We start from the raw sequence: 18,234 nt of genomic DNA, 5'->3' as shown, positions 1-18,234 counted from the left end.
TGTCTCTTCAGAGTGTGTTTTCAGTGCTGCTGGTGCCATTGTTACTGTGAAAAGGACCAGTCTCTCGCCCAAAAGCGTGGAGGGATTAACCATGATCAAAATGAATCAACATTTTATACCACTGGAGTACAAAATACGTGAATCACAGCAGGAAGAGGAGAGCGACTTCGATGACATAAGTAGTGGGTTGTTAGACGTACTTCTGTCCGAACCACCACAGTTTGAGGACGAGCTTCTCTTCCCTGACAACTAGGCTTTCAAATTGTTCTCCCTTCCTTTATTTGTGTGTGACTGTGTTTCTGTTTTTCTGGTTCAAAATCTAATCACAACAAATCCATCAACAGTCTCCTCTTTTTATTTCCCTATTGGAGTTGCACATCTGTACATAACTGTCCACTCCACTCCTCAGGGTCCTGCTCCATCTTCCTTACTCTCCCTAAATACATTTCAAGCAAGCCAGACATTGGATGGAGATGGAGAATAGTACAATACATGTTGCCTCTAACAGTCCCTCCATAAGAAGTGAAACGTGACTCCAGCTATATTCTGTTTTGTCTCCAAGCCGAAAGAAACTCATCACTGACTGTCAGAAGGCTAGCCAGTCATCCGATCTGACAGCCAAAGAGAACAGCAAGACAGGTAATGAGTGATTATTGTGAATGATGGCATGCATTGCATTGGATGCTTGCTGACTACGAATGAATGTGCATGAAGTAGAACTATACTAGTTTATCGACAAAGTAAAAGTGACTCAGGTCAAGTGACAGTCAATGTTTCCTTGTTGTTTAATAACCACATTGTACTCCTACCACTGCAGGTGCCAGCCAATATCCGTTGCAATTTTGTAATATGGAATATATTATAAACTTAATCAGTCACTACAGACTGAGTTGGTGTTGGAGAACCCGTACCACACAGTCATCATGATGCTGCTGAACATACTATCTTTGCACACAGTCAGTCAGTTGGATCGGAGATAATTGATGGAATAACTGCGTTTCATGGACTGACTTAAAAGGTAAACAGTTTGAACAAGAACCACAGCAGACCTAGGCTAGATGTCCGTGTAGTGGTGTGGACTGGAGTAGAGTGTAGTAGTATGAGGGACAGTGGTGCATTGATTATGTCACTTCATTTGGAAAATGCTAGGTTGCTGCAGTGCATATGCCATTTGTCTGGCTCGGTAAAAATGTAATGTGAGGGGTAGGGTGCCTGGCCTGTGCCGCGGTTCTCCTGTTCTGTGGCTGTGCTGGCTCCTGAGTCCTGTCCCGTTGTTGTTGTAGTTTAATGCTGTAGAGTAGATACTATGTATCCTATCCAAGCTGCCTCAGTCTGAAAGTGTTCTCTCAAGAGTCTTGTCTTCTCTTCTTGCACTACACTGTAATTGAGTTTATTGTTTTAAATGCAGTTATTTTTCAATACCCCTTTTGTGTCTCCATCTACACTCACATGTCGGCCTTTAACCTGTGCTATAGTGGGAGAAACAACTCACACTTACCTTACCAATCCGCATCAGGCAGGCAGTGGTACCCAAGATTGATGTGCGGAGTGTCCATGGAAGGGAGGACCAAGAGGAATGACGAGAATGATGCAACTCCACATTTGGACCAGGATAATACAGTAACTTTCATTCATCATTCGTCTTTAAATTTATTTGATTCCTTTTTTCTCTTCAATCATTACGACTGTGTGTTGTGGTTTGCTTGGTAATTGATCCCTACAACTATTTTTTCATTTCCTTTGCTAGCTTAAAAAATAAAAGTAAGCCCGGTACAGCATGTAATTTGGTTCGGTCTGAGCTCTGAGGGCGGCAGACAGGCAAGGCAAATTTCATATTAATAATTTCTTCCCTGGACTGTCTAATTGGGTAGTAGTAGTTAGTAAGTACAACTCATTATCATTAACCATAAAGTTCTCTTCCTCAGCATGCATGCATTTCCTTTTTCTCACTTTTACTTTGATTTCTTTGTTAATGGATCATGGTCGTCTTACAAGATTATGTTTTACTTTTGTTGTGTCCATGCATACTGTCTGTTTTTCTTTCTCAAACCTTTCCCAAAACCCCACTTCCCATCCATTCTTCAAACCCTAACCCTCTTCCCCCGGGCTGTGTGATTTATATTGAGGTGTGATGTGACTACATTAAATGTACACCAACAATTGATCACACACTTGCTGGGGCAGATGTGGTGAAAGCAACACTAATTGTATTTCAACTAAGGCAGGGCAAGGATCTTCTTCTGCTTGCCCACCCATGCTGTAGTTTACTTTGTACTACTACTCCTCCCACAGTCTCTCAGTCAAGGGACTTTCTCTTTCTTTTTTCAAATGCGATTGCCAGTGTCTACTACTACCACCACAATAATGGCATCTTCTCCGTTCATTTGGGAAACCAACCATGCAGCCATCAGTGTGCCGAACTTCATCATCATCAATCACAGGTAAGATACGTTTGGTGGGAGGTATGGACTAGGAGGAGAGACTGACAGTACTATTATGACAATTAAAAATAACTCAGTGAGGGGTACTGCATCTATCGGTTTGTGTGTTACAAAATTGGCAGATCTTTTAAATCAAACACTGGCTGTGGGCATGCAGCAGCACAGAAACAAAGTAACAAACCATGTAACTTAGATTGAATTCGGAAAACAGTAACCCACCACAAAACATTAACATCGTATAAGTAAATAGTTTAAAATGTAATATCCCCTAAAAAAAATGAACTATCCCACTCTGACCTAACCCACTCCCCTCCCTAACCCCAACCAATGTCCACAACGAAACGAAAGTCCAAGTCCCAATGTTCGAATGAATCCCCAACGCCCAAAAACCCACCCACCAACAAAAGGAGTTAAAAAAGGGGCAAATGACAAGGTCCTCTATAGTCGGCGGGCCTTCAGGTGTTTATCCACCAGGATTTTTACCCGCTCCTCTAGGTTCTCCTCTAAGCGGGCCATCTGGCGGAGCAGCTGGCGGCGAAATGCCCTGCGGTTACATGCAGGGTGGGGGTCAGCAGTGGTTGAGATGGAGACGCGGGGGCGGGTGGCTGCTGGACCACGGTGCCATGAAACTGGAGGCAGGGACTGACTGGGGCCCGGGGCATTGGAGGAGGCTGCAGCTGCAGCCGCCTCCTCCTCCTCCTCCTCCGCCTGAGCCACAAGCCGGCGATATTCTTCGCAAATGGCCTCCAGTTTACGGCGCCGGGCCCTTGCGGCCAACTCCTTCCTAGATGGTTTTGTTGTGGATGTGGAAGGAGTATCTATATCAAGAAAGAAAAAGAACATGTTGTAGCCAATGCTCTAAGCAAAACAGAAACACTAAAATCATTCAACACATAGTGTCACAGTATCACTAGCAAGTACATTACATAACATTTGTGATTTGGTGGTAAGTATCTCTACTCCTACTTCCTTGGACTCTAACATTTGTGGGAGTTTCCGACATTATAATTGTACTATGTACTCCGGTACACCAGTCGTGTGGTTCTTATCTCTAGTTTAGTGCAATTACATAACCTTGTTGTAGCCGGCATGCCAGCTCAGTCAGCTAAGCTTGCACCCAAGAGAAACAGATATGAGTCACATGATGCAGACTCACGTTAGTTTTATTTACTACTACTGTCTGCAGGTGGGGAAGCTCATATTTTTGTATGACGCCTTACGGCCGGTGGCACTGGCCATACTCTGTCTGTTTCATGAGGGCAAATGAACAATTTCACTTACACCCTGCCATGGGTACTACAAAAAGGCTGATTATTTATCTGATCCAATGATCATTGCTTATATTTATATTATAGATGGTAATACGACATCAGGTCAGTAGCAGTCGGTGGTGGGAGTGCTGCTTGGCGGTGACGTGGGAAGGTGCAAGGTGGGGATAGTAAACTATGGATTAAGGACAATCACAGGTAATTAAACAATACATACAAAAAAATTAAAACAATTGTTGCACGCACTGCATCGCATTCGGCGGTGCCGTGCGCACAATTAAAATAATTGTATTTATTTTTATGTTGATTACCTGTATTTGGCCGTAATACATAGTTTACTTGCCTGTGCCACCCACCCTGCCCCTCCCCATGTCACCACCCACCAGCACTCCCACCACCAACCGCTACTGCAGAGGGTACTTTGCTTTCATTGATTGTGCAACCATAACCAACAGATAGGCCACCCTTTACAGGCTGGCTGACCCAATCGAAAATACATTAATAGGTAGGGAGTGGTCCCCAGAGTCGGAGGAAGGGGCTTCCGCTTGATAATATAAATATACGTACAGCCATCACACGAGACCCTTTCCACGATTGGACAACGCAAGCTACGGAGCCATTACCCGATTTCCCGGGCATTTGTAAATCCTTGGAAGAGGAACGGCGTTGGTCCCCCCCACAAGCAAACGGAGAAACGAGCTGAAGGCCGGAGTCACAGAGGAGTAACCCTCGGGAGGTGCCGAATCGGAGGATACGTCACGCCAGAGGTATTTACCCCAGTGAACAAGCCGAACTGTGTAATTCCGATTTGCGGGGGAGGAAAGTTTGAGTGCAGTTGGGGTGACACTGAGCAGGATCTTATTGAAGTATCAGCTGGGCATTCCCCCGACATCAGAATTCAGCTATTATCAGACGCAGTGTATATATTATTACCATGTCAGCCGACAACATGAACGAACGTGAGGAAGCTGCACTAAAAATGTTTTCAGATGACCCCCAAACATCAGTCAACATACGGGACAAAAACAGCAGCGAACCCGTACTGAGAAACAGCACAATCAAAGACAAAATTAAAATACTAGAAAAAAAGATGCGTAGCGAACAAAGTAAATGGTGGGAGGCGAAGTCCCTCCAAAGTTATTTAGATGTCAACCGGATTCCCCGAGGATTACGTATTTTAACGGCTCCCAATTATGAAAACCCTAATCCTGAGATGATGAAGGAATGGGCGGCCAGTAATCTGGAAGCGTCAAGATGTCTGGTACTGATCTTGGTCAAATACGCTGAAATCGACAGAGCGCAACTATTAAAGGAGATTGCTACTCTACAGGAAGATCTAGAAACCGTCGAGGACAGCGAAGAAAAGAGAAAACTAATGGAAGAAATGAGAGAAAGGCTTAAAAAGGAGCAAACTAAGATAATGGACAGAAAAGCCTATAAATTTCAAAGGGACCGTAACGATTATGAGCTGGGGCAAATCTTTACCTTCTCCAAGAAATATGATGCATATCGGGGCCCCAATATAAAGTATCCAAGTACACGCAAGGCAACGACAAATAACAAAGAACAAGCTGACACGACCAGGTCAGACTTGAGCTCCTTTACCAGCAGTGGATCGGAATCAGACCAACGAGCCGACACTCTGAGAAGCGCAGCAAAACCACACCCCGGGCAAGAGATTCATTTTTTATGTCAGGAAAGGATGCAATCTCTACGGCCCCGAGCACAAAAGAACTACGGAGAAAACGCTCCAATTACAGGCGCAGGCAGAGGCTCAGGACGAGGAGGCGGAACTTATTACAGGAAGAGGGGCAGAGGCCAGTGGAAAACCAACAAAAATCAATGAAACCAAGTATCAATGACACCACGATCATTAATCTAACGAATACTGTTCTCACACAGACAGAAGAACAAATACTTAAACTAGGCCTCTCTTTCGCAACTCAATCTAATCTGAACTATACGGACACAAGATTTGACACCTATAAAGCTATAAGGAAGCTCAAACTACGTAAATTCCATGCCATGCGTGAGACAAACAAGCCAACTCCCACAATACCTGAGACCAGGGTCACGGGATCTGCTCTCGACCTATCCATTCCAAGTGAAATCTTTGAGTTATGGCATAATGACGGAACCAATTCCTTGTCAGGCATCCAGGCTGGGAATGAAGTTATCGACCAGGTACCAGTCAGGAAACAGATCTCACCTGCCACGCCATTTAAACCAGTTTCTACGTTTGTGCCGATTCTATTACGTGACTCTATAGATGTTTTCAATGAAAATGTTACAGCACAGATCAAAGATCTTCACAGGAAAGTAAGCAACCGGAAAAATAACTTTGACGTGAAAAATATTCAATACCACACGCTCATTCAGAAACTCATTAAAGACAAAAGCATTGTAATACGTGGCAGTGATAAGGGAGGCAATATTGTACTTATGCCCAGATCGCTGTATGACAAGGAGGCCCACTCTCAGCTCAACAATAGACAGCACTATGAACGCAGCACCATGTCTACCCTTAAAACGATGCAAGTTGAATATCATAAGAAACTACTAAAATGTAAAAACAAATCCTTGTTAACCAATGATGAATATACATTTCTAAAGACGGATCATCCCCAAGTCCCATTCATTTACTTCATCCCAAAAGTGCATCAAAACATGGCCAATCCCCCTGGGAGACCAATCATTTCTGCCAGAGGGGGTCTCCTGGAAAAGACATTGGTGTACATTGATTATTTCCTACAGGGATACGTCAAAGCACTTGAATCATACGTCCAGGACACAGTTGATTTTCTTTTCAAATTGCAGAAGATTAAATGGAAGGACGGTTATTGGATGCTTGCGCTAGATGTTTCATCTTTGTATACTAGCATAGTACATCAGGATGGCATGGCAGCTATTGAACACTATTTATCCAAAAGGGAGGAACATTTCGCAGACCATACTACTATGCTAATGGAAATGTTAAAAATTTGCCTCCATAACAATGTGTTCATGTTTAACAATTTGGTGTACCGGCAACTACAGGGAGTAGCCATGGGGGCCAGCTTCTCTCCAAGCTACGCCTGTTTACACATGGGGGCTTGGGAGGAGCTGGTCCTCAAGACTTAACATGGTGATATAATGGATTCCCTTGTGGTTGCGTGGTATCGTTACATAGATGATCTGTTTGTGGTATGGGGCGGTAGTAAGGAAACGGCTGAGGAATTTGTTAGGTCCATCAACAACAATAACCTCAATCTCAGCTTTACAGCCAGCATGAGCCAGAGCAGTGTTACTTTTTTGGACACCGAGGTGTATATATCTAATGGTGCCATTGAAACCAAACTTTTCAGAAAAGAGACGGCAGGTAACACTATATTACATGCTACCAGTGCTCACCCACAGCACCTCATCACTAGTATACCTTACGGTGAGATGCTACGACTTCGTAGGGTTTGCAGCAATGAGATTGTGTTACAAGAGGCTCAAGCAGCTAGCAAAATTAGATTCTTACAACATGGCTACTCAGAAAAAATAATTGACAGGGCCGTCAGTAAATCCCGTAGTAGACCTAGAATAGATTTACTTAAAAAATATGATCATACGATTAATAGTGATACAGCGATCCAAGTAACACAGAAGCAAACAAATGATTTCAGAATTATAACAGGATTTAACAAACAACACAAAGAACTGTATCGGATTTTCAATCAAAATTGGCCCATCCTACTTAGTGACCCCATTTTGGGTCCTACCCTACCACGTAAAGCAACTGTAACTTTTAGCAGGGCACCCTCCATGAAAGACCATATAGTTGATACCAACCCTGAAATCATGGAAAAGACTAGTTGGCTTCAAACCAATGGGGTTTTTTTTAAATGCAAAACTTGCAAAGCGTGTAAGCATGGGGTTAATACCAAAGAATACATTGATGGTTTTAGTGACAAGAAACACTGCATTGAGAAGCTTTTAACTTGTAAAACGGAATACGCTGTGTATGTGCTCCAATGCCCTTGTTCACTCAGATATGTAGGCAGTACTAAATTGGAGGTACATAAACGTATCCTACAGCATCTTAGGGCCATTGTTAACCAGGACAATACTTACCCGGTGGCACGCCATTTCAAGGAGGTACACCGCAGCAACAGTAAAGACCTGTCCTTCTTTGTTATAGATGCAGTACCAGCCAGTCGACGAGGGGGCAATAGGGAGGCCAAGTTAAGGCGGTTGGAAACAAAATTTATACTCCAACTAGACTCCAAATCGCCAGGAGGTCTTAACATCACTGAGGATTTACATACGATTTTATATTGGGGGCCACTTCTCATATATTTTACCCACCATTAATGTACTGGGTGATATGAATGATGATGCTTTGTTTATGTGTTTTTAGTTTCTGTTTTCTAGCCTTTTAAACAAATGGATTTTACTAATGGTTTTATTGTTGTGGGAAAACAATTTTGACCTTATTATACTCTATTTATTGTTTTATCATCAATTTATTTATTATCAGTCATATTGTTTACATTACCAATATGATATACGTTTAAATAAGGTCAGACAATACACATTCTCCTCTCCATAACTTGGTTAGGAGGTACTATTTAGTACTGCATATCACCCTACCCCATAAATAATAGCGCTGAAATATCTTTGATGGGTATCAACATGATGAGGTACGATATACACAAGCAGCGACATATCACCCCTTTATATGTACATAGGGGTGGCCCTTAGTTCGATTGGTACCAAATGAGGCTCTGTGTTTAGAGTACGGGAGAACCACAGCACACTCAGCCACATGGTATTCTCAACCGTACAGTAGCCACAATATAGGATCTGTTGTGTATTAACTATGTGGCAACTGGGATTAATCAGCTGATCTCTGATGTATGTTTTACATACCTCGCACTTCCAAAATATTTGTAACTTTCTATTATCAATGCTTTTAACGTTCGCATTTTCATATATGAATTTTAGAGGAATTTAATTATATGTCTTTGATGTGATGTTAAATTATTTGATGATGTGTTTATTTATTGGCGTTATTTGCACTATATACATTTCCTCACTTTCGCACACTGCAGGGATCTGCAGTGTACAATAGGGCAAGAGCAACTCAACACAGAGCATAAGGGGATTTATCCCGTGAGTTACAATGACACAGACTATAAGATGAACATATGGGGATTTAACCCGTGATCTATAATGGATACAGACATTACGAGGTTTTCATGTTAATATAAGATTCATTTAGACTTATCAGCTTTTATTGACAATGTATAATGAATTCACAACACTTTACTGCAATTGTGGCATTCCGAGTTGGTCACTGCATAATTCAGCAAGCTATTTAAATATGATGCTTCATAATTTATTTGTATTACAGTGGTTCACCCTGTGATTGTAGACTTTGGTTAACCTTCGGGTAATTACAAAGCACGATATGAAATATGCATCAAGTTTGCAGCTCTTGAAACCTCAGTCTGTTAAAGTCTGTTGTCTATGTTTATGCTGACACATATCACGTGTAGAGTTCTTGTCTTCCTACTTAAGGAAGTAGATTGATTGTATATGTTGTCATGTGAACAAGGCTCTTGGGGAGCTGAAACGTTATGGCGACAATTCTGCGAACAAGCGAATAAATTTGCACTAAGAAATCTGGTCCGTGTTTGTGATCTCTTGGTTTGAGGCTACAACGATTCAGCCACGCCTGGGGAGCATTACTTGTTGGATATATATATATATATAAACACCAATTGATACTGAAACACAAAGACCTTGGTGGGCTACCCATGCCCTGCCCATATCTCTCTCCCCCTCTAAACCCCCCCCCCCCCAAAAAAAAAAAAAAAGAAAAAAAAAAAAAAAAATTGCACTTTTGTCTTTTTCTGATTATAATTTATTGAATGTACAGGATTAAGGAAATTACATGTAACCAGTGAATGTGATATATAGCTATGTCCTTGAACCATGGTTGCGTTAAACTATGTTATTAATTCAATCTGTCTCTTTGATTCTATACAGGAACAACACTATGAATTCACCTGTATCTCACATCAGTGATAGAATTACGAGCACCGGAGTTCTCCCTACTCCAAGTCAACATTTGGATAAGATGTTCAAAGGGCACTAGACCCTCCGTCACATTTTTTCGCTTTATGTTTGTGAGAACAAATCTCTATCACATGATTTTGAAACCACACCAAATTTGGTTACATAGTTTACCAACAGGCACTAGTCCTCCATGACATGTAAACATATGTGAAACTACACCTTTGCATACTCACCACATGGTTACTGTCACAAACATACAATGAAAAGAATTGTATTGTTAATTTATTTTCTGTACTTCTCTGGAATTGTAATTCCGTAAAATTTGCAATTATACAAATTTGTTGTTTATTTTTTCTATGTCTATGCTTATAAAAAAAAGTGCACTTACCCTATTTAACTGGTGCAAATGGAGACTATGGTCATGTGACCAAGACCACGGACGTGGTCGAAACGCGTCGTCCTCTTCTGCCCTGTGAAGAATAAAGCTGCTTTGATGATCGAGTGGGCTCGTGTGGATTCTTTTCTGGCTTGGAATCAACTGTTTCGAAATATATATATATATATATGACGTGCTTGCAAACTACTGCGAGTCAACTGTATTCTGATAATACTACCTATATTCCCCTACGCTTTGCTACTGTGGCGCAGTTTCTTTTACATTTTCTTCAAAGTAAGACTCTCCAGTGACACTTTCCACCTATGCTGTCTATTGATGATAGTACATCCAGGCATACATCCATTAAAGTAAACGTTTATCCTTCTTTTTTATATATCTCATACTTAGTTGGTTTCACCAACAACCACCCATGCTTCCGCTCCTTCCTTGCTTGCCTTGGCTTTGAGTTTGAACCAAACACCGCTGACTCTTACTATCTAGCACTATCCACCCATACTGTGTCGCCCACCCAGGCAGGCATTCTCTTTCACCTTCCACCCATCCTTCAACAACCCATGCATCTGATCTGATTACTATCAGCCACCTATGCATGCTTCCAACAACATATCCTTCTCTGCCAGTCAGTCATAATATTTATCTCGCCCGTCCTTCCACCCTTCTTTCCCTCTTTGTTCAACACATCCATCAAGGTCATCTGATCTGAGTTTGTCTTCTCCATAAAACCTTCACAGCTGATTTTGGAGTCGAATAGAAGAGGCCATTGGTTACTCAACTCATGCTGCTAATGCTAAGTAAAGGGTGTCTTCTTCAACCGTTGTATAATGTTCACTACAACTTAATAAGTCGCACAGTACAGTGAAGTAGTGAACACACTTTCATCTAGTAGTAATGTCAAGAAGTAATGAATATAACTTACCGCCGCCGGCCACTGCTGCTGGCTCCCCCCCTGTCTCTCCTGCAGGTGCCGCCAGTTCTCCTGCCCCCTCTGGAATGGCCGCATCGCCGCTGGCCCCGCCGGCACTGGTGGTTGGTAGTGTGCCTAGAAAAAAACATCACAAACTTTTAGATGCCTGGAAACCTCCCCCTATTTTATTAGTGTTCACTTGGAACATTGAAAAAAAAGTTAATACAACATACATCAGCACTAGACAGTAAGTACAGTCAGTAGACAGACACTAGTAGTGATATGGTTCCTAGGGTCATCTAGTCCTACTCTACTCTTTTGAAAGTTAGCCTGAGCCATGTGTAACCCTTTTAGATTCATCATGTCGACTACTACTCTTTTGGTGCATATTTAATTATACCTGCCAGCTTATTGACATGTGCAGTAGATGCCTTTGAGGCCACTTGAATGTTGCGTACAAGTGAAGAGGTCGAAAAACAACCCACTTTGTTATTGAGTTTGGTTAGTCCGTATTGCTTAGCCATCACATACATGTTACACTTTTTGCCATGACTGCATTCACCAGTATACTATCTAACGGCTAACGCGCAGCATTTTTCTCATATAATAGGCGGAAGATTCCCTTCTACAAACCAGAGATTTACAGAGCTTATGATGCATGATGTAACCAGTATTTCTACATTCTACGGTGAGGGGTCTTCCAGAATTCAAAAGATCTTGTCTCTTGTTCTTGTTGTCATGCACTTGTAAATGTTTACTGTTTTAAACTTAGGCTTTTTGCTGGCTTATTGACGATGGCTGTAGTAAATTACATTTCATATTAACGATGTACAGAGTTTGTTACTTGTTTCAAATAAACCTTTTGAACTTACACATAGACTCTGTGGTATTTGGTGTGGTGGGGTGGACTTACACAAGTGAGTGAGCAAAATGGTGTTATTATGTTCTGGGTTATCTGTCTCAGTCATCATCAACATTGTGTATCTTCTTCATGGGGGGGGGGTCGGGAGTGGGACCCTAATGTGAGACACTATAGCTAGTCGGTCAGGGGATCGTGGGTTCTTCGGACTGAGGTGTGATCAGTAAGGTCCTACCACCCATCACCAACATCCTATTTTGTTGTGCATAGTTCTGTATGTGGCTCTGCAAAATCACTACAACTATAGTAGTATCATGTACTATCCGATCCAAAATACTAGTCAAATATCTGGTTGGCCATTTTGTTTGTGGTAATTGTCAAAGCCTCAACATTGAGAAGACTAGAAGAGGACAACCCAAAGGACAGGACACAGTGGCTAGAGCTATTAGTCAATCAGAGTTTTAATTTCCAAAGAAAACCTTCAATAAAGAGTGGGCAACTGTGCAAGCTTTGCTACAGACAGAGTAATAGTAGTAGTCGTAGTAGTACAGAGAGTCAAAGAAGAGGCAGTTAGAAGGAACTTAGTTAGAGGCAGGGATAAACAGAATTTCGAAACAGATATTCAAGGTCAAAGAAGCTTTTGTAAAAAATAGAATTAGAAAGTGGAACCATAATTTATAGTTCGGAAAAAAAAGATGCAGTAAAATTTAGGGAAATATAAATGTCAATATAACCACTGGAGGACTTACTGGGGCCAGCAGCAGGAGCCTCGGTAGAGGAGCGGTCCTGTGGTTCCCCCGCCGACTCCGACGCCGTCTTCTTGCCCCTGGGTGGTGCTGATGATCATGTAAAATATAATAAAGAAAGAGACAAACATTAAGGAGTGCTGTGAAACAAATAATAATAAATCATTTGGAAAAATAAGTCAAACAACATTTTAGGAAACAACAATTGCAATAAAATTGACCTATCTAATCAGATGGATCGACTACTGGCTGCTTCCTGCATTCACAGATCGTCTACTTATTTATGAACACTCCAGTGTTCCATAATCATTCTGATTACAAATACTAACGAAGCCTAGTAAGTACCACCTGACCTACACCACCTATTCCAGACGGGCCAATTGTTCACTAAGTCTGCATTTCCATTTTTTTCAGCCATCAAATGCATAGAGGAGATGGAGGACACATGCATACATTTGTGCATACATACATACAACAAATTGTGGGTTGGTAGCATGGTTCTGATCTAGTTCTGCTACTGACTGACCATGCTAAGCCTACCACTCACTAAACAAAGTACAAACGGTTCTACGGAGGACTGGGGTAAGCAGCACTCAGTGACAGAGGAGGCATCACGCAGACCACATCAAACTATTATTAACTAATACTAACAAACTAAACCTAGTATCCAATATCCATCCACCACTATTTCACAGTAGGACAATGGAAGGGCTAGAGTCTCTCTAGCAAATCGCATTACCTAACTTCAGTTCTCTAAAATAAACTCTTACATAATCAGCACAAGCTAGCGCAAACTAAGTTGCAAACAAGTAAGAGTACCACCGAGCACCTGAGTCCTACAATCACAGAAGATTTTGCTTTTTGGAATGTAATTTACCAGCAACGCGTAGCACGCAGCAGTAATCTTGTTGTTCGTCAAATTTAATTTATACACAATAAGTTACTCACCAAGCCTGATGGCCTCGACACCTAGCAGGTCCAACAGGTCCTGCTCCCGGTCCAGGATGTCGGACCACCGGTGGGCCAGCTGATTATGAGTGCGCCGGACCCCAGAGCACCGGAACACTGCCCGGCGCACCTTCGCCCACCGACGGTGCCGCTCCTGTGTAGCGTACCCGGAGCCTGGCCTGCCGCCTGCTGCCAAGGTCAAGGGGAGGTGGCGCTGAATGAAAAAAACAAGGGCGGCCACCTCCTCCTCCCCAAACAGTTGCCGGGCCTGCACCCCTGCAGGATGCATTCTGCCGCAAGGCAGGAGGCCCTTGTCTGCTCCTGCAGGTCCCTTGCCCTTGGCACTAGCTGTGCTCTTGGCCATGGTTCTGGGGTGGGTGGGAGGCGGAAAAGAAAATTTAGAAGGGGAAAAAAAAGTTAGGGGGAAGAAGAAAGAAAGAACTTTATAAAAGTAAAAAAATCAACGTAAAAGTAGAAATAAAATGCAAAATATAAACTTAGGCAAAGAGAGAGATAAATGATAACTAAAAAAAGTCAGAAAAAATGCTTTAAATACAAAGGATTACAAAGATAAAGGGAGGATAGAAAAGTAGGCCCAGAACCATAGCATAGAGTGAAAAACAAGATCGCCGCGCCCATTCACAACCGCGTGGGTAAGTTTGCGCGATATTTCTCGCGAACATGCACTATTCATCACGAACAAGTAAAATGCGCTTCAGAACACAATGCACATCGCGAACACGCTATCCGCGACCCGGAACAGGAAACAAGGCATCGCGAGCAGGCGGGACAATTGAAAAACAAGATGGCCCGCCCATTGGCAACCGCATGGGTAAGATCGCGAGATATTATCCCCCGAGCATGCAAATAGCTCCCCGTACACGCTCACCGTGCTCCCAAACAAGAAAAAGCCATCGCAAACGGGCGCCCCAAGCAACTACGTAAGTTCGCGAAGCTGCAAGTACATCTTCGCGTAGCTGCGCGAAGCGCGACTACGCGAACTACGCCCAGGGTTAATCAAGTTCCGCCTCAGTGGGCCTGAGCTAATGCCTCTTGGTACTCGGAGTTCTTATAATAAAACCACAGTGGGTGCTTAAGTGTTTTATGAAAATAAAGTTCTCTTATCCCAAGTGGGTTGTGGAAGTGGAGAATACAGTGCGCTGCTAATACCTTGACCAGCAATTGGGGACTTCTCGTCCTCTCGCCACCGGAAATCCAGTGCTGCAGGTCCGCTTTCAAGCAGCTGGGCGAAATCGCCGTTAAGGCGTCCCGCTACAAATCCAACAGTTTTTGCCCAGAAAGATTTCGCCACATACAAAGAAGTTTCCTCCCTCTGTCTTTATTGCAGGTAACAGCGCATTTTAACTCCTTCCCTCCAACAAATCAAATGCCATACGCGTTTAGAATATTCATTCTTGATCACTGGCAATACAAAAACACTAAACAGCTTACGGGAACTTAAATAGTCCATCAAGTGCCGCCCCAGTGGGCGTGAGCTACTGCCTCTTGTTCCTCAGAGTTCCCATAATAAAACCACAGTGGGCGCTTAAGTGTTTTATCAAAATAAAGTTCTCTTATCCCAAGTGGGTTGTGGAAGTGGAGAATACAGTGCGCTGCTAATACCTTGACAAGCAATTGGGGACTTTCCGCCTTCTCGCCACTGGAAATCCAGTGCCGCAGGTTCGCTTTCAAGCAGCGGGGCGAAATTGCAGTTATGGCGTCCCGCTACAAATCCAACAGTTTTTGCCCAGAAAGATTTTGCCACACACAAAGAAGTTTCCTCCCTCTAACTTTATTGCAGGGAACAGCGCATTGCAACACCTTCCCTCCAACAAATCAAATGCCATACGCGTTTCGAATATTCATTCTTGATCACTGGCAATACAAAAACACTAAACAGCTTACGGGAACTTAAATAGTCCATCAAGTCCCGCCCCAGTGGGCGTAAGCTACTGCCTCTTGGTATTCGGAGTTCCCATAATAAAACCACAGTGGGCGCTTAAGTGTTTTATGAAAATAAAGTTCTCTGATCCCAAGTTTCGACCTTCAAGAGGTCTTGTCCACATAATTCGCATGAGGAGTGCCCTCATACATTTTAAGTGCTTGTGCATTAACTCGTGACCAATCACATGATAAAATTATAGAAATGGAAGAGTTGTTTCTCACACATGGTAAGGAGCATTACATTTGGACAGATACACAGATTATAAGAAAATGATGGCATATCACATTTCAGAAACCTTAAGAACATATAAAAATGTTAAAAGGTAAGCAAATACATTATCTTTAAAAAACCTGTACATCCTCTATATATATATTTATATAAATGTATAAAATACATAAAAGATATATAAAAAACAGCGCAACTGTAAACAGGAATATTCTATCATGCTAATGCAATTGTATCAACTGTAAACAATGTTGTGCTAACTCTATTACTGCAGTTGTAAACCATTAAACAATAGAGCTGTGTCTCAATATGTCCAAGAGTAGTTTGCTGCTTAGTTGCTCGATATAGCCCATAGTGGGCATAGAATCGATACTTCCATTGCAGTATTTAATGTGCTAGTGCTAGCGGTTGGAGGAACCGAGGGGGCTCGGAGCTTACGGTTGCTGGTGAATATTGGAAGCATTCTCAAACACGCACCTGTAGTAAAGGTAACCACATTGTGTGTTTGGTATATTTTCAACTATAGCAGAGTTCTGTTAGACGTAGAGTGCATTTGTGGCCACAATGTTAATTCTAAAAAATTTTGTAGCGCTACTTGCTAAGAAGTCGAGACAGCAACAGCAATATAGGAAGGGAATAATTACGAGTAGCCGTTTTCGGCGAAAGCAGGTACACACCATTTTGGGTGTTTGTTGAGTGATGTCGAACATCTTTCATAAACTCTGTAACGGTACTCGTTTGAACTTCAGTTAGTCCTTTTCCTTTCCTATTTTTCGTAGTGTCCAAAGTTTTCATTCATAAACCACAACAGTTCCTTAGTTGTGTTCTCATCCAAGTAGGTGAGTCCTCCTGCTTCTCATAGGGGAGACTTTTGAGCATGTGGTTTTATTATGTACACTCATCGACTTAGCACAGCTCTTATTTATCACTTCGGTTTGTACATCTTGTACACGTAGGGATGTTATTTTGCGGCTTGAAATTTGCACTCAAAGTGTTTCATTTTGGTCACGTGGTATTCACAATTCTGCATGGTTTTAAAGACTTACGGTACTACACGTGATAACATATTGTTTGGAGACTCATTTATCATTCTTTCTGTTGAAGGAATCTGGTGAATGGGCCTGATGATTATATTATTATATTCTTTTCTGACAAATAAAGCATTCAGAATGCATTTTTTTACCTGTACATGTACATAAAGACAGTGATGGTCACACATGTTCATATATGTCTTTGCAGTGCTCCCCTGACGAAGGTGTTTAGCACCGAAATGCATTGGGACATTTCTGATCAATCATGCTCTCACATTTCAATTTTTGTTTAGGTTTACTAAAAGGAATCTGTTGATATTCTGCTATGTGATTGTACTCATTTTGGAGGATACACCAATTATGTATAATCTTTGATTCAATAATATTACCGTCTTTTAAAAAAATAAGTTTGTATTAAAAAAAACATTGCAGACTGTTCAGCACCTAACTGGGTATGTGAATAGTGCACCCTTGCACTCAAACAGTGTCTGTTTGAATCTTTTGTTCTAGTAATAACAAGTGTCACCCATTTAAAGCGATCACGGCTCATAAAGTGCTAAGTGCTAAATCGGAAGACTTAAATATATATATATATATATATATATATATATATATATATATATATATATATATATATATATATATATATATATATATATATATATATATATATATGCTTCCACAGTGACAACGGTTTCAGTCACTCAAATAAGGAGAGCACGCGCGGAAATTCCAAATGAGAAATTTAATGTGCAGACCCTTCCTCGCACCAACAGTGTAATCTAAAACCACCAGAATTATTGTGACCAAAATTGGTTTAAACAGCAGCGGCCATCTTACAGAGTTCCTCTGGCATTAAACATTAGGTTTGTGCAAATCTTTTTAACAGTGTATATACACTTTAAGTCTGAGGCAGGTCGCATGATTTACAAACAAGAGAATAGCATTACAGAGCAAAATCTCTAAATATAAAGCGTCACCTTTTGAAATCTTTTTTTTTATTGTTCAATCCATAGCATATTCCAGACATATTTAATTACTTGGTTGTTCGCACAACAATAGCAATATCATTCCATATGAACATAATTAAAAAAAAATAATCAAGATAAGATTATGAAAAGATCATGCAGTTAATTCAAATGTTCTATCATTGGGGCCCATATCTGAATAGCCAGTTTTTTCCGATTCATTGATATAAGACAATAAAGACTATATTCCAAATTGAAAATCTTATAGAATTTGGCCCGCCACATTTCAAACAAAGGGGCATCTTGCTGCAACCAGGCTGAGGCTACACATAGGCGTGCAACCGCCTCTGCAATGAAAATAATATATCTAAACTTAAATTCCGGTTGACCAGTCCTAAGAATATCACCCACACCCAATAGCATTACATCCTTTGTTATGTGAATTTGTGTCCCT

The sequence above is a fragment of the Triturus cristatus genome, chromosome 6 (genome assembly GCF_964204655.1).
Source record: "Triturus cristatus chromosome 6, aTriCri1.1, whole genome shotgun sequence".
Taxonomy (NCBI): Eukaryota; Metazoa; Chordata; class Amphibia; order Caudata; family Salamandridae; genus Triturus; species Triturus cristatus.
Note: the sequence above shows the minus strand (reverse complement) of the source record.